The 22,965-nt window shown below is 48.1% G+C and overlaps 1 long non-coding RNA gene across 1 annotated transcript; it reads right to left on the bottom strand.

Annotated features, from left to right (window-relative positions):
* Positions 1-318: 318 nt before the first annotated feature.
* LOC106507591 (uncharacterized) lies at positions 319-21,618 on the bottom strand. The gene is made up of 3 exons (XR_001303675.3): positions 21,504-21,618; positions 779-858; positions 319-442 (listed from the first exon to the last, which is right to left on the bottom strand). It is a non-coding gene; the product is annotated as an uncharacterized LOC106507591 (long non-coding RNA).
* Positions 21,619-22,965: the final 1,347 nt, after the last annotated feature.

Genomic DNA, 22,965 nt, shown 5'->3' with positions numbered 1-22,965 from the left:
GGCCCAAAGAAATAGCAAAAAAGACAAAAAAAAAAAAAAAAGCTATAGCAGAAATTGGCACGACATTGTAATAACTATAATTTTTTAAAAAAAGAAAAAAAAAACACATGTACTGAAAATTCTCAACAAAAAAAAATCGGTCTGTTGCAATCAGCTCAGAGCTGGCCTCTTACGTGCTTCTTCACAGCAGCCACCACGCTCCACGCCCCTCACCCCGCAGGGACCACACACCTGGTATTCACTGTCCAGCACCAAAATCCGCAGCTCCAACGGCTGTCCTGGCACAAAAGGGTGGGAAGAAGCTCTCTCTGCCTCCCTCCATCCCTCTTCCTGGAAGCTGCTCATCACCACGGCGTTGCTGCCCTACACCCGGAAATGGAACGCGATGTTGCCGCCTTCCTCGGGACACACAAAGAAATCCGCCTTGAATTCTGGGCTCTTTCTGCAGGGACAAGAAGATGGCTCACGGCATCACTGGTGTCCAGGTAAGTTACTCCTTAACCTCCTCAGGGACACACTCCTGCCCCCGCCATCCCTCCCTTCCTCCCCTTCCCCCCACCTTTCTCACTCTGCCGTCTCTCTCTCTCTCTCTCTCTCTCTCACACACACACACACACACACACACAGGAAATTCCACCTGAGTGTAACCTCACATTTCTGCACGAGCCACCTCAGCTCACTCAGGATTAAAGAATCCTGAACTGTTTCCAGTGAGGGTCCCCAACACCCTCCCCCTGGGGCGTCGCTTTCTGTCAAACATAAACTGGGATCTACTCACCTGCTGGGATGCAGAAGATCGGCCTTGATCTTCACCATCCAACCCACAGCCAGGGAAACAGACCGTCCGTAGGGGCTGGGCTGTGGAAGAGATGGATGCAGGCGTGAGGGGGAGGCCAGCGTTTTCTCCCCCGCCGCCCGCCCGGGCAGAATCAAGTCAGAGAACGGGGCTTTCTCTTGCAGCTAAGAGACAAGAGCACACCTCCAACAAGGAGACACTAATTTCAGCCCAGACCTGTCCTCAGAGTCACAGATACACCTATTACAAACACTTCCCAACCCAGAGAAAAACTTACGCCTAGGGACGTATGATTATGCCCATCCAGTGATTCTCATGGACACACACAGACGCATTCTCTGCCAGTACTCATTCGGTGATTGGTGCCAGGTGACCTGGCCCAAGCAGCAGAGGTGATCAGGGCCATTCTTCCCATCCTTCGTACCAAGGATTCCATAGTCTCCAGCTGAGTCTTTCCAGTTGAAACTGCTGCGTGTGAGTGTGTCTGGGGAAGGTGCCCTATAAATGCTGTTAGGAGGGGTGTCACCCCCTGACCCTTTCACGCAGGCTGTAGAGCCCTGCCCTCTATTCTTTGGACACGCATGGCTCCAAATTTGTGTTTAGTGTGCACTCTCCAAAGTCCACTGTGATAACAAGAAGAGCTTCTAATTGGACTGAAGATGCTGATACTCTTAACCGCAGCGCAGGCATCAGAGTCAGTGTAAAATATCCAGTCATATCTACTGATAAGGTGCAATGATAAAACTATAACAAAGAGGAGTTCCCGTCGTGGCTCAGCAGAAACGAACCTGACTAGTATCCATGAGGACGCAGGTTCAATCCCTAGCCTCGTTAAGGATCTGGCATTGCCATGAGCTGTGGTGTAGGTCGCAGACTCAGCTCGGATCTGGCGTTGCTGTGGCTGTGGCCTGGGCTGGCAGCTGCAGCTCCAATTAGACCCCTAACCTGGGAACCTCCATATGCCTCAGGTGCAGCCCTTAAAAAAAAAAATATATATATATATATATATATAACAAAGAGCTCCTTGGCTACCCTGCTTCATAAACTTGGTGCCCACCCCATGCTGTATGCAGCTGACTTTTTCTCTGATGTCAAATCTATTCCAGGGAGTTCCCTGGTGGCCTAGCAGTTAGGATTCAGTGCTTTCACCACTGTGACCAGGGTTAAATTCCTGGCCTGGGAACAGAGATCCTACATCAAGCCAGTACACACCACAGCCAAAAAAAAATCTTGAGCAACATATCCCTGGGACAAGAGTCCCAGCTCTGCCCCTGCGGGACCTAATTACAGAAACCTCTGCTAGACCCAGCTTTTTTTTTTTTTTTTTTTTGTCTTTTTAGGGCCACACCCACAGCATATGACTGTTCCCAGGCTAGGGGGCTAATCAGAGCTGTAGTTGCCAGCCTATACCACAGCCACAGCAACACCAGATCCGAGCCCCGTCTGCAACCTGCACCACAGGTCACAGTATTGCCGGATCCTTAACCCATTGAAAGAGGCCAGGGATCGAACCCACAACCTCATGGTTCCTAGTCGGATTCGTTTCCGCTGCGTCACAATGGGAACTCCCCCAGTCTTCTTTTTTTTTTTTTTTTTTTTTTTGTCTTTTTTGTCTTTTTTTGTTGTTGTTGTTGTTGCTATTTCTTGGGCCGCTCCCGCAGCATATGGAGGTTCCCAGGCTAGGGGTTGAATCGGAGCTGTAGCCACCGGCCTGCGCCAGAGCCACAGCAACACGGGATCCGAGCCGCATCTGCAACCTACACCACATCTCACGGCAACGCTGGATCGTTAACCCACTGAGCAAGGGCAGGGACCGAACCCACCACCTCATGGTTCCTAGTCGGATTTGTTAACCACTGCGCCACGACGGGAACTCCCCCCCAGTCTTCTTATATGTAAAATATTAGATGCACAGAATCCCCAGTCAAAGGGTTGTGAGTAAAGCAACCAGAAGGATCCTTCCACCTGTCTATTCGTCCACATATCCATTCATTTGACAACTGAGCGACTAACTGGCAGCAAGCTTTGTCCTATCTGCATAAGAGGAAAAAAGACAAAAATCCTGCTCCATGGAGCTTACACTCCAGTTGGAAAATACATGCAGTAATTTTTTAAATATAACACTCAAGCAAAAGACAAGTGTCTTGAAAAAGATTTTGGTAGAGGAACAGAGCTGTCCACAGAGGGCTTAGTTAGGGTTGTTCTCATGAAAGAGATGAGATTCAAACAGACTTGGAGAAAGTCAAGAAAAGAGTTTTACAGTTCTCATTGTGGCTTAGTGGGTTAAGAACCCGGCACAATCTCCTTAAGGCTGTGGGTTCAATCCCTGGCTTTGCTCAGTGGGTTAAGGATCCGGTGTTGCTGCCAACTGTGGCATAGGCTGGCAGATGTAACTCTGATGCAACCCCAAGCCTGGGAACTTCCATACTTGACAGGTGCAGCCAGAAAAATTTTTTTAAATCTTAGCCTTCCCTGGTGACTCTGTGGGTTAAGGATCTGGCACTGCCACCACTGTGGTTCTAGTTACTGCTAAAGAGTCTTGCATATCTTGGGGAGAATATGCAGTCAGAAAAACCAGCTACTGATAAGGAGCACAATGTGGGAGTGGGGAAATTTGGGAGAACAGCAAGGATGACAGTGTGGCTGGAGCAAAAGGGGACAGAGGCAGGGCTTGATCTCAGGGTACAGAAAAGTAGATCCCAGGCTATTATACGGACCCTTGCTTCAAGTGAGATGGGAGCCTGGGCGGGGTGGGGAGGAGGTGGGATCTGTTCCCATTTATGTTTTAAAAGGACCTCTTCTGAGGCTCTGTGTAAAAAACAGACTGTAGTGGACTTGGACAAAAAAGAAAGCCTATTTGTAAGGCCCTTGCAGAATCCTGGAGAGCAATGATTCAGACGTGGTTGAGGCGTGGGGAAGTGGGGTTGACAGAATCGGGCAGTTCAATAAAGAGGCCCTCACCCACACACAGATGCCTACAAGCCCTACAACACCCGACATGGCAGTGGGACCCATGCAACTAGGCTCCCCCTTCGCCCTCTCCCTCCCTTCTTAGTGGTAGATGCTGCGGCTCAGGGAATCCCAGAAGAAGAGCTCGCCCTCCCAGTGTCCCAGGTGGGACTAGTGACACTGGCATCTGCCAGGCACCAATGACCCTGGAGGCACAAGAAGCGGTCATCAGAGCATGGAGCCTCGCCTCTGTCTGACACAGGCAGCGCAAGGAGGCAAGTGCTGACTCAAATATATCCCCGAGTTTGCACAGGCAAGAGAAACCGAAGACTTGTGCTATATCGCCATCTACTGGAAGGCCTCTAATTTTGAACTTGAACTAATAAAACCAAGAGGAAGGGTGTTTCCGGACATCAAAGGCACTGGCAGAACAATAATTCATCAATCACCGGGAAGAAACATGGTAACGCTGTCCCACCAAAAGAAAATGACAATTCTCCAGAAACTAAACTTAAAGTCATGGACTATTTCAATCAAAAATAGAAAAGTCGGGAGTTCCCGTCGTGGCGCAGTGGTTAACGAATCCGACTAGGAACCATGAGGTGGTGGGTTCAGTCCCTGCCCTTGCTCAGTGGGTTAACGATCCAGCGTTGCCGTGAGCTGTGGTGTAGGTTGCAGACGCGGCTTCGGATCCCGAGTTGCTGTGGCTCTGGCGTAGGCCAGTGGCTATAGCTCCGATTTGACCCCTAGCCTGGGAACCTCCATATGCCACGGGAGCGGCCCAAAGAAATAGCAAAAAGACAAAACAAACAAACAAACAAACAAAAACAAAAATAGAGAAGTCAATACAGTTGTCCTGAAGAAACTCAGTGACGCTACAAGATAACTCGGAAAGGCAATTCACGGAGACCAGAAATAAAGTGAATGAACAGAAAAAATACCAGAGAGACTAAAACTCTAAAAAGGAACCAAATAAATTCTAGAGATGAAGAAAACTATGAAAGAAATAAAGAGTCCTGTAGAAAGCACTGGAAATAGAGCAGACCGTATGGAAGAGAGATTAGCAAAAGATCAAATATCGAAATCTAGGGAGTTCCCACTGTGGCGCAGCAGCAACGAATCTAACTAGTATCCATGAGGATGTGAATTTGATCCCTGGCCTTGCTCCGTGGGTTAAGGATCCGGTGTTGCTGTGAGCTGTGGTGTAGGTCGCAGACACGGCTTGGATCTGGCATTGCTGTGGCTGTGGCGCGGGCTGGCAGTTGTAGCTCCGATTTGACCCCTAGCCTGGGAACCTCCATATGCTGTGGGTGCAGCCCTAAAAATGGCAAAAAAAGAAAGAAAGAAAAGAGCTGAGAACTTCCCAAACCTGGGGAAAGAACTGGATACATGAGTCCATGAAGCTAAAACAACATCTAATTACATTGATACAGGAAGACCTTTTTGCAAGATACGTTATATTAAGTTTGTCAAAAGCCAATGACAGGAGTTGCCCCTGCAGCACAACAGGGTGGAAGGCATCTCTGGAAAGCTGGGACACAGGTTCGATCCCAGGCCTGGCACAGTGGGTTAAGGATCTGGTGTTGTAATAGCTGTGGCATGGGTCTCAGCTGTGGCTGGGATCTGATCCCCGGCCCAGGAACTCCATATGCTGCAGGGCAGGCAAAAAAGAAAAAAAGAAAAGAAAAAAAAAAAAAAGCTAACGACAAAGAAAGGATTTTTAAGGCAGCCAGGGAAAAAGGATGGGAACCCCCAAAGGAACTCCCATTAGGCTATCAGCCCATTTCTCAGCAGAAACTCTACATGCTAGGAGGAAGTAGAATGATGTTCTCAAAATACTAGAAGATAAAACCTGTCGGCCAAGAATATACCATCCAGCAAAGTTATCATTCAGATACGAAGGAGAAATAAATCTTTCCCAGACACACAAAAGCTGAGGGAATTTATCCAACACAAACCTGCCTCACAAGAAATGAGGAAGGGAGCCTTTCTACCAAAAACAAAGAGGCAAAGTACACAAAATGTTAGGAAAGGTGATAAACAGAATCAGAAAATTGTAACTCTTTATTACAATAGATTTTTTTTTTAATTTTTAATGGCCACACCTGCAGCATATGGAGGTTCCCAGGCTAGGGGTCTAATTGGAGCTGTAGCTGCTGGCCTGCGCCAGAGCCACAGCAACACCAGATCGGAGCCGTGCCTGAGTCCTACACCACAGCTCTTGGCAACGCCAGACCCTTAAGGCACTGAGCGAGGCCAGGGATGGAACCTGCATCCTCATGGATCCTAGTCAGATTCTTAACCCACTGAGCCACAGTGGGAACGCCCTTAAATATTTTATTATAGCATAAATGCGAGGGGCAACAAAAGACTGCAGCTACTTCCATTTGGTAGCAAAATCGCAACATCAAAAGAGATCACTTGAGATAAGAAAAACACAAGAGGGGAAAAGGAAAAGGATGGAACCCATATAAGTAAACGAAGATAAGACGGAGACATTATCTATGAGACATTTTATACAAACCTCACGGTAACCCCAAAGCGTAACCTAGAGCAGAAACACACAAAGCATGAAGAAAAAGAGGAAACTGAAAAAACATCATAGGAAAACACCAGACCAAAAGGCAGACAGAAACACAAGGACAAAGAAAACAGTGGATACACAGAGCAACTGGGACACAAAAGCTAAAATGGCACATGGTATGATCACTGCGGAAGACAGTCCCGAGGCGCCTCAGAAAACTAAACACACAACTACCATGTGATCCAGCAATTCCACTGCTGGGCGTATACCCAGACAAAATTTTTTTTTTTTTTTTTTTTTTTTTTTTTTTTTTTTTTTGTGGGCCACCCTGGTGGCATATGGAAGTCCCCAGGCTAGGGGTCAAATCAGAGCTGCAGCTGCCCGCCTACCCCACAGCCACAGCAACTTGGGATCTGAGCCGCCTCTGCGACCTACGCCACAGCTCACAGCAATGCCAACTCCTTAACCCACTGAGCAAGGCCAGGGATTGAACCCGCGCCCTCGTAGATCCTAGTTGGGTTACCTCTGAGCCACAAAGGAAAATCCAGGACCTCCTACTTTTTATAATGTTGTTTAACTTTTCCTCCTGGCTTTGTGTGACAACAAAGTTGGCACAACTGCTAAGTACTGTTTATACTAAGTCCTAAAATATCTCAGCATGTCTTCACCAGAATTTTCACTTCCTTATGCTGATTACATTTTAAACACAATGTGAGGTCTCTATTTTCTTTTCCCTAGGTTATAGAATCATAAAGAGATTCTCAAGAAATAGTTGAAATTTACTTAAGCTGATTTAAAAAAATCACTGAGAAATGCTATCTGGCTTTATTTCAGAAGGAAGAGAAGACATTTATTTAAACAAAGGATTATAGGGAGTTCCCACTGTACCTCACTAGTATCCATGAGGATGAAGATTCAATTCCTGGCCACGCTCAGTGGGTTAAGGATCCCATGTTGCTGCAAGCTACAGCAGTGGATGTCACAGATATAGCTCAGATCTGGCGTTGCTGTGGCTGTGGCTGCAGCTCTGATTCAACCCCTAGCCTGGGAACTTCCATAAGCTGCAGGTGTGTGGCCCTAAAAAGAAAAAAAAAAGACAGGAGTTCCCACTGTGGCTCGGTGGTTAATGAATCTGACTAGGAACCATGAGGTTGCAGGTTCAATCCTTGGCCTCACTCAGTGGGTTAAGGATCTGGCATTGCTGTGGTTCTAGTGTAGGCCGGCAGCTGGAGCTCCCATTCGATCCCTATGCCGCAGGTGAAGCCCTAAAAAGACAAAAAAATAAAATTAGGAAAAAATCGTAACCAACTGAGACTCAAACCACTTTTCATTGTTTGTAGGAAGTAGATCACAAACTCTCTACTGTTTGCTACTGTGTATTACATCCATCTGCTTATAGGCAAACTCTAGTTTATTCTAATTAAAATTTGCATTTGGACACACACACACACTCCTCAAGCGAGATTTATTCCAGTGTTCCATTGCTCTTTTGCATAGAGAGGGTGAGACTTGGGCTTGAAAAATGTGAAACTTTCCTTGCTTCTTTTTCATTTTTTTTAATTGAGTTGTAGAGTTAGTGTTTTTCATATGCTCTTATTCTGTGGATTTTCTTTTCACTTTTTTTGTTTTTTCTTTTTTGGCCACCGATGGCATATGGAGTGCCTGGGCCAGGGACTGGATCTAAGCCACCGTTGTGACCTACGCTGTAGTTGCAGCAACGCTGGATCCTTTAACCTGCTGTGCTGGGTCAGGGACTGAACCTGCATCCTGGTGCTGCAGAGACGTCAGGCCAATCCTGTCTGGGCCACAGTGGGAACTCCTCCTTGCTTCTTGCACTGACCTTCAATTTTGAATCTGACTGCCTTAGCTTAACCCCTGGAAGACAACCCCAGGGACAAATTTTCAGGAAAGTGAGCTATGTAATTATATTTGCATTCACTCTGTGAAGGAGGCAGCAGGGCATAAGCATTGGTACTGCAGGCTGTGGAGGCCACCGGTGCGCTTCTCACCCCTAGTGGCTGTGACCTTGGTCAGGTTATTGCCAACATCTCTAGGCTGTGTCTCAACTATGTAACAGTCTCTGTGGTGTTCCTTCTGTATGAGGTAATAATAAATGCACATAATAAAGGATTTGAAACAATTCCTTTTAAAAAATTCTACGTGAGTGTGTGCTAAACATTATTGCCTTAATTCCACCTCCAAGGAAAACGCTGTTTCTAAGCTGTATCTCCCTTCCTCGTGGTGCTCATTGAAATCCCTAAAGGACACAGGCAACAACACTGATAAAAAGCCCAGAGTAGAATGCCAATGCGGGGTCCTTAACCCGTTGCACCACAAGGGAGCTCCACGCCATCCATTTTCTATACAGAAGATACTGTATCCACTTTCTTTCTTTTGTCTTTTTAGGGCCACACCCACAGCATATGGAGGTTCCCAGGCTTGGGGTCAAATCGGAGCCACAGCTGACGACCTACACCACAGCCACAGCCCCGCCAGATCCGAGCCGCGTCTGCGACTTCCACTGCAGCTCACCGCAACGCCGGGCCCCCGACCCACTGAGGGAGGCCAGGGATCGAACAGGCATCTTCATGGACACCAGTCAGATTCATTCCCGCTGCACCACGTAGGGAACTCCCGTATCCACTTTCTAGAGTGCACCTGCTTTTTTGGAATTAAGTCATACATACGTCAACATCTTGGCACAGGCAAAGCTGCACGATGGTTCCAAGTGCACAGGGAAGGATGGTCTCGGGAGTCAGAGTCACAGCCTTCTCCCCCCTCCAGGGAAGCAGGACCATTCTGCGTAGCATCAGGTGCACTTGTCCAGCATCTGGGGCTGCCTTACCAGCAGGCGCCCTCCCTCAGTTACATTCAGCAGCAGTCTTCCGTCTAACGAGAAAGGTCGCAACGCTCTCCAAGCATCTTGGGGGGACCGGAAAATTCAGGCTTTTTTTTTTTTCTTTTTTCTTTTTAAGGCCGTACCTGTACTTGCGGCATATGGAGGTTCCCAGACTAGGGGTTAAATCAGAGCTGCAGCTGCCATCCTGCACCACAGCTCACGGCAACGTCAGATCCTTAACCCACTGAGCAAGGCCAGGGATCGAACTTGCATCCTCATGGATCCAAGTTGGGTTCGTTAACCACTGAGCCATGAAAGGAACTCCCTCAGGCTTTACTTTCTGTAGACTTTCTCATGTTGAAAATCAGTTTTGGAGTTCCCATTGTGGCTCAGTGGTTAACAAATCTGACAAGGAACCATGAGGTTGCAGGTTCGATCCCTGACCTCAATCAGTGGGTTAAGGATGTGGTGTTGCCGTGAGCTGTGGTGTAGGTTGCAGACGCGGCTTCGGATCCCGAGTTGCTGTGGCTCTGGCGTAGGCCGGTGGCTATAGCTCCAATTAGACCCCTAGCCTGGGAACCTCCATATGCCACGGGAGCGGCCCAAAGAAATAGCAAAAAGACAAAAAAATAAAAAAATAATAAAATAAAAAATTTAAAAAAAAGAAAATCATTTTTGACTGTGATATTTATTATTCTCACGCTGGTGATGAGGTCAGACTCAGAAAGGACAGTATCTCAAGTGGAAACAGAAATACAGACCTGCTTCCCCTCATCTCAGTGACTCCTCTACTTTTTCTCTATTGCCTATTCGCTTCCTCCCCACTTTTGGAAGTCTGTTCAAGCTGCACTAAAGAAGAAAAATACCTCACTGTTTAACATCAATCCTGTATTTTATTTTATTTTTCTGTATTTTAAAAACTGGCGTTCTGGAGTTCCCTTGTGGCACAGCGGGTTAAGGACCTGGCATTGTCATTGCAGGGGCTCAGGTCACTGCTGTGGCACAGGTTCCATCCCTGGCCAGGAACTCCCACATGCTTCATGGGTGGCCCCCCAAATTAATGCATTAATTACATTTTAAAAATAAAAATGGACATTCTCTGTCCCTTCAAGTAGTTCTCAAATATATGTGTCTGCATAGTTTAAAAGAAAAACACGTTCTCACTCTTTCAATTCACTTTGGTCTCTGACGCTGGCTCTGCCTTTGAATTTCACAGTGAAACAATCCACTGCACTTACTCCCAGCTTTCAGGGGATGATTTTAAGAAGGGAAAGTGAAGATTCTCCCTGCACAACATACTGAACCGACGTTAGTAGTTCAGAGCATTCGGATGTCTTAGAATCGCCCCCAAATGTTTCTATTATAATCACGTTCCCCTTCTTTCTTATACAACACTCTCACATTTACACAGGAGGCTGCACGAGTTGTAAGTTCAATTTGCTCTAGTGATCCAGCCACGCACAAGACAAAATGTTGTGTTTCAGGAGTTCCTGTTGTGGCTCAGCAGGTTAAGAATGCAACTAGTATCCATGAGGACATGAGTTCGATCCCCGGCCCCGCTCAGTGGGTTAAGGCTCCAGCATTGCCCTGAGCTGTTGTAAATCTTTTGTTATTATTATTATCGTCTTTTTAGGGCCACACCTGCTGCATATGAAGGTTCCCAGGCTAGGGGTCAAATTGGAGCTATAGCTGCTGGCCTACACCATAGCCACAACTGTGTAGAATCCAAGTCAATTCTGTGACCTATACCACAGCTCACAGCAACGCTGGATCCTTAACCCACTGAGCGAGGTCAGGGATCAAACCTGCGTCCTCATGGGTGCTAATCAGCTTTGTTTCTTCTGAGCCACAACAGGAACTCCTGAGCTGTGGTATAGGTCGCAGAGGCAGCTCGGATCCAGCACTGCTGTGGTTGTGGTGGAGGCCGGCAGCTGCAGCTCTGATTCAACCCCTAGCCTGGGAACCTCCATATGGCGCGGGTGTGGCCCTAAAAAGAAAACATATATATGTTGTGTTTCAATTTCTGCTATGGCCCTTTGAGTAAAAGAAATGGGAGCATTCATTCAGGGATCTCAAAGGAGTTTTGCTTTGAGCTGATCATTTAAATTCCTGAGATATCCTTTCCTGTCTTCAAATTAATCAATTTTTGTCTTTCAGTCTCCATCACTGCACTAAAGAAAAGGCCAGACTCAAGGCAAATGCTTAACAATCAAGAAGATGATAGAAAGGGGAAAGCAAACTCACGGAAATAGTCCAGACTGCCCATGATCCACAGTCTACTCTGTAAACCTGTGGCCAGGGGCAAACTAAACTACAGCTCCTCTAATCAGCTGAAAGCGGGAAACGAACTGTTGCCATGGAAGCGAGTAAATTATACAATAGGCACTAAAACAGCATATTTGCAGCATCATGGATGCACCCAAAGATTATCATCGTAAGTGAGGTCAGACCAAGACAGATACCAATTGATATCACTTACGTGTGGAATCTCAAATATGACACAAATGAACTTACTTACAAAACAGAAACAGACTCACAGATCTAGAGAATCGACTTGAGGTTACCAAGGGGGAAGGGAGGTGGGGAGGGATAAAGAAGGAGTTTAAGATCAGCAGATACAGAGCTTCCTACGGCAATTAACGAATCTCACGAGCATCCATGAGGATGGGGGTTTGATCCCTGGCCTTGTTCAGCGGGTTAAGAATCTGGCTTTGCCGTGAGCTGTGGTGTAGGTCACAGACATGGCTCAGATCCCATATTGCTGTGGCTGTGGTGTAGGCCAGCAGCTGCAGCTCCAATTGGACCCCTAGCCTGGGAACTTCCATATGCTGCTGGTGCAGCTCGAAAGAAAGAGATGAAAGAAAGAAAGAAAGAAAGAAAGAAAGAAAGAAAGAAAGAAAGAAAGAAAGAAAGAAAGAAAGAAAGGAAGAAAGGAAGGAAGGAAGGAAGGAAGGAAGGAAGGAAGGAAGGAAGGAAGGGGAGTTCCCATCGTGGCTCAGTGGTTAAGGAATCCCACTAGGAACCATGAGGTTTCAGGTTCGATCCCTGGCCTTGCTTAGTGGGTTAAGGATCCGGTGTTGCTGTGAGCTGTGGTGTAGATCCCACATTGCTGTGGCTCTGGCGTAGGCCGGCGGCTACAGCTCTGATTTGACCCCTAGGCTGGGAACCTCCATATGCCCCAGGTACGGCCCCTAAAAGCAAAAAAAAAAAAAGAAAGAAAAAGACAAAAGAAAGGAAGGAAGGAAGAGAGAAAGAAAGGAAGGAAGGAAGGAAGGAAGGAGACAAATGCAGGATTGCAGGACTCCACTGTACCAGATACTGCTGCTCTTTCTAAGTCAAACCCAAACAAAGCTTCCTCTGGGCTATCGTCTATGCACGGGCGCCTCCACCCCGCCCTCTCAGCCCTATGCTCCTCTGGTGCCTACCATAACGTTTCCTCACTCTAGACTGTGTCGCTTGTGTGTCTGCCCACCTCCCTTCCACCCCAGAAACACCATGAGGCGAGCAGTGTGTCTCAGTTCTACCCGCATCTCAAGGGCATGACACAGGGATGACAGGGTACATGCTCAACAAGCCACTGGCCGTGTTTCTGTTTCAGAAGATGTTCTGCCATCGATTCTGCCTGGGCCCTGAGCGGGGGCGGAAACCTAGTCTCTGCTCTGGCGATATTCAGGTTTAGGAGAGGTGGCTGGGGCTTTAGAAGTTCCCGCTATGGCTCAGCCAGTTAAGAATCTGACTAGGCGTTCCCGTCGAGGCTCAGTGGTTAACGAATCCGACTAGGAACCATGAGGTTGCAGGTTCGGTCCCTGGCCTTGCTCAGTGGGTTGAGGATCCCACGTTGCCATGAGCTGTGGTGTAGGTCGCAGATGCGGCTCAGATCCCGTGTTGCTGTGGCTCTGGCGTAGGCCGGTGGCTACAGCTCTGATTCGACCCCTAGCCTTGGAACCTCCATATGCTGCAGGAGTGGCCCTAGAAAAGGCAAAAAGACTAAAAAAAAAAAATCCGACTAGTATCTATGAGAATGCAGGTTCACCCCCTGGCCTCACTCAGCGGGTTAAGGATCTGGCTTTGCCGCAAGCTGCAGCGTAGGTCGTGGATGCGGCTCAGATCCGGCGTTACGGTGGCTGTGGCATAGGCCCCAGGTGCGGCTCTGATTCAACACCCTAGCCCAGGGAACTTCCATATGCCACAAGTTTGGCCATATGAAAAATAAATAAATAAAATAAAAATAAAATTAAATTAAAATGAAGCATAAATATCATACCCCTGAAACTAATGCAATCTTATAAATCAACTACGGTTTTTTAAAAATGAAGCGTAGGTCTTCATTAAGAGAAAGAAAATATATCTCATCTGACATGTGGCTCAAAGGTGACTTCCAAAGAATCGAGGAGTGAGGTCTGAGTGGGGTTCAAGGCCCATCACTGGAAAGACACAGAACCCCTCACAGTAGGGTCTCTCCAATGGCAGCAAGTCTGTGGACGTGGAAGAGGGCATCAGGAACCGCTTCCTTCTCCTTCTCCCCGAGGCAGAGGGAGGCCCCCAGGCTGGCCACCTTTCCTCCTTATCTGCACAGAACCTGCCACCTGCCACCGGTTAGACCAGGGTCTCCCAGGTCGGTGTCACAGGACCTAGGGTCCTGTTAGAGGTACCAAGCAGGAGAGCCGCTGACAGACAAAAGAATCATAGTTGTGAGATCCTCTGCATAGTATCCGCCACCTGCTTAGATGTTCCCTCCGTGGGCAGGATACCAAATCGCCAAATGGTACCATGAGGACACAGAGCCAAAAGGCACTACTGGCGCACAAGAGGCTTTTGTGCACAGGACAGACATGTGTCCAGGCCCCATGCCAATGTTTTACCAGTCAATAAATTACTTCCTATTAAAAATAACACATTGGAGTTCCCATCCTGGCGCAGTGGTTAACGAATCTGACTAGGAACCATGAGGTTGCGGGTTCCATCCCTGCCCTTGCTCAGTGGGTTAAGGATCCAGCATTGCCGTGAGCTGTGGTGTAGGTTGCAGGCACGGCTCGGATCCTGCGTTGCTGTGGCTCTGGCGTAGGCTGGTGGCTACAGCTCCGATTGGACCCCTAGCCTGGGAATCTCCATATGCCGCGGGAGCGGCCCAAGAAATGGCAAAGGAAAAAAAAATAAAATAAAAAGACAAAAAAATAAAAAATAAAAAAATAACACACATAAAACCAATTTTATGATTTCTCCTCCTTCTCTCCTCACTGTTAAAATAATACTTACTAGCCATTAAGACAGCCCAGCCCTTGACCCACGCCTTTTTCCGAGGCATCCTTTCCTTCCTCCTCCTTTCAAATTCCTAAAAAGGCGAGTTGCCATTGTGGCTCAGTGGTTAATAAACCCGAACATGAGGTTGTGAGTTTGATCCTTGGCCTCACTCAGTGGGTTAAGGATCTGGCGTTGCCGTGAGTTGTGGTGTAGGCCGGCAGCTGCAGCTCCGATTCAACCCCCAGCCTGGAAACCTCCATATGCCCCAGGTGCGGCCCTAAAAAAGACAAAAACAAAAACAAATTCCCAAAAATGTGCCTTGTCATCACATCATCTCTCTCTCTCTCTCTCTCTCTCTCTCTCTTTTGTCTTTTTTTTTTTTTTCTTTTTTAGGGCCACACCGGCAGCATATGGAGGTTCCCAGGCTAGGGGGTTAATTTGGAGCAACAGCTGCCAGCCTACACTATAGCCACAGCCCCGGCACCGTCAGATCTGAGCCACGCCTGCGACCTACACCACAGCTCATGGCAATGCCCAATCCTTAACCCACTGAGTGAGGCCAGGAATCGAACCTGCGTCCTATGAGTGCTAATTAGATTCGTTTCCACTGAGTCACAACAGGAACTCCCACATCACCTCTTCTCTCCAGCTCCACTTCCTCCTTTTTCCAGGCAAAGCCATTGAGGCCTCCCCCAGAGAAATGCCAAGGCATCCCCTTGGCCCTGCGAATCCTCTCCTGGCCCAGATACTCTGTTCTTCAATATTTGCCAGATGGACCAAATTGTGTCCCTGTCCATCAGTCCCCAGAAGTGATTCGCCTCCTGTACTTAGAATGTAGCCCTCTGTCAATGGCAACAAGGCACTAGGAGCCAGCTTTTCCCTAGAGTCCAAGACTCTCTTTCACTGATTATGTGACATCCTCTCGGCTTCTTTGTCCCCGTTTAACTAATCAGGTTACCTCCCTCGGCAGGGTGCTATGACGTGTTCCCATTTCCAGGGACATCTGAGCCCTGCCTCCAAACATCAGACTCTTTCGCATCCTTTCTTTCCCAGGTCAAGTCTCTGCCCCTCATGGATGCCATCTGGTAGAAGATACCATGCGCTTCCACACGGTTGGGTGCTCATCCTTTACCCACTTGGCCAACCTGTAACTATGCTCTAGGCCACTAATGAGCAGATCTTCTCCCCTCCATGGATGGATTGTCCAGAGAACAGAGACCCTGCCTGTGCGGTTCCCCATCAGAACCCCACACCTAGAAAACAAGAGTGAATAGTCATTAGCTAGGATGCAACGCTCATTGATAAGATGCAATAGATTAGATTTAAAATAATGCTAGGGGAGTTCCCGTCGTGGCGCAGTGGTTAACAAACCCGACTAGGAACCATGAGGTTACGGGTTCGATCCCTGGCCTTGCTCAGTGGGTTAAGGATCCCGCGTTGCCGTGAGCTGCAGTGTAGGTTGTAGACACGGCTTGGATCCAGCGTTGCTGTGGCTCTGGCGTAGGCCGGCGGCTACAGCTCCGATTCGACCCCTAGCCTGGGAACCTCCATATGCCGCGAGAGCGGCCCAAAAAAATGGCAAAAAAGACCAAAAAAAAAAAAAAAAAACATAAAATAATGCTAGGGAGTTCGGAGCAGCAGAAATGAATTCGACTAGGAACTGTGAGGTTGCAGGTCTGATCCCTGGCCTCGCTCAGTGGGTTAAGGATCCAGCATTACCATGAGTTGTGGTGTAGGTCGCAGACGCAGCTCGGATCTGGCATTGCTGTGGCTGTGGTGGAGGCTGGCAGCTGCAGCTCTGATCAGACCCCTGGGCTGGGAACCTCCATGTGCCACGAGTGTGGCCCTAAAAAGCAAAATAAATAAATAGAGAAATAAAAATAAAATAATAACTGTATTCAAAATAGTATCCATTAAAAATCAGTAAAATTAAACACATTAAATTTAGACGTTTTAAAGGCAAAATATATGATGAAGGATTCAAAAGATAAAAACAACAAGGGGAGAAAATACAACATAAATGATACAGGAAGTTTTTGATGCTTAATCTATAAAGAGCTCTCTCTCTCTCTCTCTCTCTCTCTCTTTTTTTTTTTTTTTTATATAACTACTCCTTTGGGCCATTGTATTTTTTAATTTTATTTTGGCTGCACCCACAGCACGCGGAAGTTCCCAGGCCAGGGATTAACCTGGAATCACAGCAGTGACAATGTTGAATCCTTAACCACTAGGCCACCACGGACTCTCTGTTGTTTATTTATTTTTATGACAACATATGGAAATTCTAGCCTGGGCTGAGGATCGAATCCAAGCCACACCTGCAACCCCAGCAGCAGCACCTACAGATCCTTTTTTTTTTTTGGTCTTTTTAGGGCCGCACCCATGGCATGTGGAGGTTCCCAGGCTAGAGGTCGAATCGTACACCTGCTGGCCTACACCACAGCCTCCTCAACTCGGGATCCGAGCCGCGTCTGTAACCTACACCACAGCTCACGGCAACACCAGATCCTTAGCCCACTGAGCGGGGCCAGTGATCAAACCAACATCCTCACAGATACCAAGAGGGTTTGCTACTGCTGAGCCACAGTGGGAACTCCCAACACCAGATCCTTTTAACCCAGTGCGCCAGGCAGGGGGATCAAACCCACAACTTCCACAGCAACCAGAGCCACTGTAGTCAGATTCTAAAGCCATTGCGCCATGGTGGGAACTCCAAAAGCTCTTTAAGATCAGTAAGATATATGCCAAAAACCCAACAGAAAAATTGACAATGTGTATGAAATAAAAAAAGACATTTCATAGAAAAGGAAACATGAATGGCTTTTAAATATTCAGAAATATATTCAACAACACCAAGAACGGAAGCAAGGCAAATTAAAACAAAGCGAAATGAGGGATGACAAAGATTCTCTCTCTTGTCTTTTTTCCTTTTTCTTCTTTGGCCCCATGGCCTATGGATGTCCCAGGCCAGGACTCAGCTCCCAGCCACAGGTGCAACCTACAGCGCAGTGCCAATGCCAGATCCAGATCCTTAACCCACCGTGCCGGGCCAGGGATCAAGCTTGCATCCCGGTGCTCCAGAGACGCCACCAGTCCCCTTGGGCCACAGCAGGACCCCCAAAGATTCTCTCAGTAACTAGCCTCGAGTCCGGCCCTGCTGAGCCCTCTTTTCGACGAGGTCCTGACCTCAGTCTCTGACCTTGCCCCACTTGGTCCAGTTTTAGCAGGAATTCTGCTGGGTCCGTTCAATAAAAATCTCCCACCTTCAGCATCTGAACAAATTTCTCACTCCCGCCCTTGGTGTCCAACCACCCCGACCACTGACCAAACACGGCATCCTCCACCCTTGTTATCGTATCATCCTGGACAGCCGCCAATGAGAATCCCATCAAATTCGTTGAGCCGGAATTGCCGTACCCATGAGGTTTCCTCTTAGAAACTTTCTAGGCATTCCCCTCGTTGCTCAGCGGTCATCGAATCCAACTCATATCCACGAAGATGTGAGTTCAACCCCTGGCCTCACTCAGTGGGTTAAGGATCCAGCGTTGCCATGAGCTGTGGTGTAGGTCGCAGACATGGCTTGGATCTAGCATTGCTGTGGCTGTGGGGTAGGCCAGCAGTTACAGCTCCAATTGGACCCCTAGCCTGGGAACCTCCATATGCCGCAGCGGCAGCCCTAAAAAGACAAAAAAAGAAAGAAAGAAAGAAAGAAAGAAAGAAAGAAAGAAAGAAAGAAAGAAAGAAAGAAAGAAAGAAAGAAAGAAAGAAAGAAAGAAAGAAAAAGAAATTTTCTACCCACTGATCCCATCTTGCTCCTTGGCTCTCAATCTCCTCTTCTCCCTCTTTTACTTACAAATAAGGCCCATTCTCTCCCCCCCTGCAAACCCCCACGGCAGTGGTCCCTGCTGAATGAGGCCTTCCTAACTATCCTTCCCGAGTGCCTCAGAAAAGTTTTCTGTAGCAGCAAAACGAACAGAAGAGAAAGCCATTGAAGCGGTTCAGACACGCTCAGGGCTTAGTGATGTGCCATGTCTCCGGTTCCAGAGAGTCAATGATGGAAGGAGACATCTGGGGGCAGGTAGGTCTTGGGACCCTATGCCTCGGCTTCAGCACCTCTGCAGCCAGAGGGAGGCTCAGAGACATCCGGAGACAGGGCTTGGACAACACAGAAGGTCAGGGGGATGCAGAGATGCTGCCTAGGAGAAGGGGGGGAAGAGCAGAGGTCGAGGAACAAGCACCCCCTTGGCGTAGGGGCGTGTTGCTGTCGTGCATCCACACAGAAGAGGCATCACTTAGAAACGCGTCTGTCACGAAGAGGACACCTTGCTGAAATGCACACAGGAGTACCACCTGAACGGCTACTTTACTGGCCCTGCTCTTGGCCTCACCTCACGGTCTGGAATGTCTACGCAGGTGGCAGAGGTCCCACAGACAAGGAGGAAAGGGAGCCTAGCTAGGGGATGATCTTTTCTGTAGCTCAGTATGAGAAGAAGAGAAGGAAACAGTCCTGGCTTCCTGACAGTAGAGTCTTACGCATCATGTGGGGTGAGAGACCACATTCTCAACAATGCGAACAGAAGCAGGGGGTTCTGACAATAAACAAGGGGGCACAGACTCTTGAACTGCCGTCCTTCCTCCTACGCTCCACGGATGCAGCACATATTCAGGGCAGGACCAACCCTAAGGAATTAATGTGCCTCATCTCTGGGTTTTATGGAGTTGGTTTTCCTCCTCTTTTCCTTTTACCCTCAACCCCCCAACACACACACACACACACACACACACACACACACATGACCTGCCTCTATGGGAACTTTGTGAGCCTTACGGGTGTTGAGTGACGCTTCAAAATGCCTTGCAAAACATGCTGTCCAATGAACAACGCAAGACGGTACCCAAATTGCAAGTCATCACCCATATGGCAAATGATGCGCCTTTTTATTTTTTGGTCTACATGATAAGGGAAATAATCAGCAACCTTTATGTTGTTTGCACGTGCCTCCTTTCTAGGGAGTTAGTGCCTGATTCCAGTCACCAGTTTTCTTTCTTTCATTTTTTTTCTTTTTAGGGCTGCCCCTGAAGCCTATGGAGGCTCCCAGGTTAGGGGTAGAATTGGAGCTGCAGCCACCAGCCTGCGCCACCATCACAGCAACGCCAGATTCAAGCCACATCTGCCACCTGTGCCATGGCAATGCCAGATCCTTAACCCACTGAGCGAGGCCAGGGATCGAACCCACATCCTCGCAGAGACGACATCAGGTCTTTAACCCGCTCAGCCACACTGGGATCTCCCAGCGGACATTATGATTTCTTCTGTGATTTGATGAATTCCTACGTCATTCACAGTCTTCTCCTAAATGGTCCCTTTATTTTTGTAGTACTGTTTATATGTCTCAGATATTAGAAATGATGTTTCAATTATGGGTTAAAATTTTCTAATTTATCATTAGAAAAAAGGTAACTGAACTCTGTTATTTCCCCTTTTTGTCTTTTTTTTTTTTTTTTTTTTTTTGTCTTTTTGTCTTTTCTAGTGCCGCACCTACAGCATATGGAGGTTCCCAGGCTAGGGGTCTAATCGGAGCTGTAGCCACCGGCCTTCACCACAGCCATAGCAATGCCAAATCTGAGCTGCCTCTGAGACTTACACCCACAGCTCACGGCAATGCCGGATCCTTAACCCACTGACCGAGGCCAGGGATGGAACCCACAACCTCATGGTTCCTAGTTGGATGCGTTAACCACCGCGCCACGACGGGAGCCCCTGAACTCTGTTACTTCCTAATGACAGCCTGCCTGCACCCAGCGCTTGCTCTCCGGAAGTTCAGTTCCTTATCGTACTAACTGAATGTTGAAACCCAACTGAAAATCTAGGTTTGCTTAATTTCTCTTCTTGTCATAAAGAACTATGAATATATTTTGAAAAAAACATATAGTCCAGACATATATTGCTGCTCAAAACACCGCTGCAGAGCTCCCATTGTGGCTTAGCAGGTAGAGGACACAGGTTCAATCCCTGGCCTTGGTCAGTGGATTAAGGACCTGGCGTTGCCACAAGCTGCAGCATAGATTGCAGATGCGGCTCAGATCTGATGTGGCTGTGGCTGTGGTGTAAGCTGACAGCTGCAGCTCCAATTTGACCCCTAGCCTGGGAATTTCCATATACTGCAAGTGTGGCAGTAAAAAGACCAAATATATATATATATATATCTTGCCACACCCCACCCCCACTCTCAATTTTTCTTCACTTTGCTCTGGCAAGAAGTGGGAGTCAAAAGAAAAAATATATACATGGCTTTGTTAGTCCAATTACGAGTTGCCGTGGGAAAGTGTAAAGTGATCCCACCTATAAAGTTGTGGCTGTTGTGAACGCAGTCAAAAAGCAGAGAGAAACCTCCACCCCACCACTCATGATTTCTTCATGGGAGGCTGCAAGGAGAATACCAGATTTCACACTGTACAAACAATAGATTCATTGCTCAGGAGTTCTTTTGTGGGGCAGTGGGTTAAGGACCCTGAGCTGTCAATGCAATGGCTTGGGTCACTGCCATGGCATGAGTTCAATCCCTGGCCCGGAAAATTCCACATGCCATGGATGCTGCCAAAAAAAGGATTAATTGCCTAATCCAATCCAAGAAAAAAACTTCCTTATAAAGACCTGAAGGAGTTCCCATTTTGGCTCAGTGGAATGGAATCTGACTAGGAACCATGAGGATGCAGGTTTGACCTCTGGCCTCGCTCAGTGGGTTAAGGGTCTGGCATTGCCACAAGCTGTGTTGTAGGTCGCAGATATGGCTTGGATCTGGAGTTGTTGTGGATCTGGAGTTGCTGTGGCTGAGGCATAGGCCAGTGGCTGCGGCTCCAAATCAACCCCTAGCCTGGGGACCTTCATATGCTGCGGGTGTGGCCCTAAAAAAAAAAAAAGAGAAAGAAAGAAAAAAAGCCCTGAAGACCACATCAAAAGCAATTGTCTCTCTTAGTTCCCAAAATCTGCACAAACACCAGATGAAGCCACATTTTGCAGTGAAGAAAAGCCCCCTTTCAATACCTTCCTGAAAGCACAGTCTTCTACGCTTCCGTAAACATATTCCCCCAACTAAACAAATAGGTGAACACATCAATAAACACGAACAAATGCAACACACAAAAGCAAATACCTTATGTTTACCGAGCAATCACTGACATTTAAGAATTTCCAGGGAGATGAGAGTCATGGAGAATAACTTCACGAGGATGCCCAGGCACTGCTACGAGGCAGGGACTCTGAGTGGCAGGAAAGATCCCCATCTGTCCTCCCTAAAGGGCTCCGAGACCCCGGCTCTCAGTCTCCGCAGAGCCACGGCCTCATGCAACGAGTGGGTGATGAAAACATTACTTCACATCAATGACGATTGTTTTTGGCCCTGCCCGTAGCATGTGGAATTTCCCAGGCCAGGGACGGAGCCCCAAGAGTGACAACCCCAGATCTTTAATCTGCTCTGCCGCCAGGGAACTCCTCCATGATGACCAAATTCTAATACACCTCTTCTATAAATTCCTAATTTAGGTGCTGAAGACGTCTCCTCTCGCTCCAAAAGGAGAACTTGAGGATGAGGTCCTGCCTGATGGCCGAAGTTCAATTGCCTACACTTGGGCCTGTCCTCGGGCCTGGAACCCAGGAGTGCACAAATCAAGGAATAGAACCTAAGGATCTCACATTTGTCCTAGAACCTAAAGCAGAATCAGGGTCTCTGGGGGTTTGATGCCCACAGACTGAGAGAGAAAGGACAAGGCGTGACTACGGATAGTCCAGCTGTGCGAGAGAACAGAGTTTGAGGGGCCCTCACCTGGCAGAGGTGGTGCCAGGAGACTGAGTGTGGACTGGAGATGACAAAAAAAAAATCCTCTCTCCACGCCTCCCTTGAGCCAGCTGAGGATCAAGGTCTAGGCTCTCATAGAACCCCCAGAAGAGAGACCTTACCCCCACGGAAGTCAAGTCCCACTAAGACCAAGTTCCTCGGCCAAGTCGATGATGAACCTCTCTGTTCAAATCTCTATTCCCTTCCTTGTCCCACTTCTGTTCCCCACAGGAGTGAAGGGTATCAGAGAAGAGGAGGGGGTACGATCAAGCAGGATCCTGGGGGGCCCTCCTGAATACAGACGCACCTGCATCCTCAAGTTTTATTCTGGGGGGCTCGGGGGGAACCCACAGCATGCAGAAGTGCCTGGGCCAGGGACCCATGCCTCAGCAGTAACAATGCCAGATCCTTAACTGGCTGAGCCACCAGGGACCTCCAGGGTCCTCCAGTTTCTTGTTGGTAGAAAAAGGCTTTGGTCTCCTAGGCCTTGCCTGAGATGCAAAGAGCAGACTCAAGCAGGTGCTACCTGGGGAAGGGAGGGAAGGCAGAAACGACACAGGAGCAGTTGAGCAAGATAAGGAGGGTTGGCTCAAACAACGGTCAGCGATAAAGCCCCCGTTCCTCCTCAACTGAAAAACACGAGAACCTGATGTGTATCTTTGAGACATTCTGCAGAAGCAAAGGCCCCACCCAGGTGGAGGACAGTGACCGCAGGCTGACCACAAACAGGAGACCCCAGACTGGCTGGAACCCGAAGGATGACGGTCCCGAAACATCACCC

This window comes from Sus scrofa, chromosome 6 (genome assembly GCF_054392235.1).
Source record: "Sus scrofa isolate SSC_HxYL_T2T_F1_AM1 chromosome 6, Sscrofa_HxYL_maternal_Yorkshire_Landrace_v2.0, whole genome shotgun sequence".
Classification (NCBI taxonomy): Eukaryota; Metazoa; Chordata; class Mammalia; order Artiodactyla; family Suidae; genus Sus; species Sus scrofa.
Note: the sequence above shows the minus strand (reverse complement) of the source record. Positions and strands in the feature narration are given on the sequence as shown.